Here is a 1,333-nt window from a genome sequence, read left to right as displayed (position 1 = left end):
AAGCACACAATCCAATATGATCAATAGAAAATGTATTAAAGAGCTACAAGGCGTTTCCTGGAAAAGCATCTTACATTTTCAATACGTTTTCCATTGACCATACTGGAATGTGACAGCACCCATTATATCCCAGAAGGAAGTGCTTTTGTCTTGTTGCCTTCATGGCAGCATCTGGAGAGGTACAACTTCTTCCTTTCCCTTCTTGCTTCTTTCATACTGCATGTTACTGTACAGTAGGGAAATATCCTGGCCTGACCTCCTTGAGGTCAGAGCCACCAGCCAGGGTAAGTTAGCATTGGTGAGATGTACTGCCATCATGATCTAGTTTGTGGGCACTACATATGTGTATCCTGATGATGGAAGGTGATGGTGGACCTTTAAATCCTCTTCACACAGTAGGTAGAATATAGGTACACCAAATTGCTTCTCTGCCTTTTTGCTAAGATCAAGTGTAGTATCTGTTCTTATCAGTTTCAAGTTGGTGTGGAGCTGGTGGGGATGGGTGCTGCATGGAGGGGACAGGTGTACTGGGGTGTTCCGGGGCTGGTTCTGAGGAATCAGCTCGGCGGCTTCCCCGATGTGACCGGTTTCCTCCTGGTCTCGCCATGAGGCTGAGATGGTCACCATGAACTCTTCACCTTGTGGCACTCACCTCTTGATTCCCGGCCTTCTGGCTAGGATCAGAGAAATGTTTATAGCTACGGCCGGATGTCCGGGCAGTATATCTGCACACATTCACTCATTTATTTATTTTTTTGTCACTATGTCACTTTTTGCGTGGTGTTTGTCCACAGGATTGCTAGCATACGGTAGCCCTTCTGGGTGTCCCTGCTAGCGATCTAGGGGAGGTGTGTGTGGCCATCAGGTTCCTCACCTCCCTGCAAAAACCCTGGGTACTCCTGCATGGGCAGAGTACCGACCGTTTATGGCTCTGCAGGCAGATACCTTGGTTAACGCCAAGGGGGATGTCGGGAGCATTTGTGGTCCCTTAGTAGCTTCAGTGAAAAGGGACATCGAACCTGGAACCTTTCATGTACCTTTTGGTCTGGAGGCAAAGGGTAAGGTTTGTTGGGGGTCCTCTCTCCTATAAGAGAAGGGCTTGCGATAGACCGCATCCTTTGTGCATGTTTTTTTAGTATCACACGTTTGCACTTTTTCTTGCACTTGATTCGAGAGCACATTCCTCGGCTCTTAGATAAAAAAAAAAATATATATAGGTACACAAATCCAGTGAAGATGAAGACAAAGAGGGGTAGTTATAAATTGTGATTTTTTTATTTGTCTTACTGGTGGATATGGCAAATAATCACACAATTTTTGTGCTAGCTGCAAA

General features: G+C 45.8%; 1 pseudogene; it reads left to right on the top strand.

Moving 5' to 3' along the window:
- Positions 1-419: 419 nt before the first annotated feature.
- LOC130359933 (U2 spliceosomal RNA) lies at positions 420-589 on the top strand (annotated as a pseudogene).
- Positions 590-1,333: the final 744 nt, after the last annotated feature.

The sequence above is a fragment of the Hyla sarda genome, chromosome 2, assembly GCF_029499605.1.
Source record: "Hyla sarda isolate aHylSar1 chromosome 2, aHylSar1.hap1, whole genome shotgun sequence".
Taxonomy (NCBI): Eukaryota; Metazoa; Chordata; class Amphibia; order Anura; family Hylidae; genus Hyla; species Hyla sarda.
Note: the sequence above shows the minus strand (reverse complement) of the source record. Positions and strands in the feature narration are given on the sequence as shown.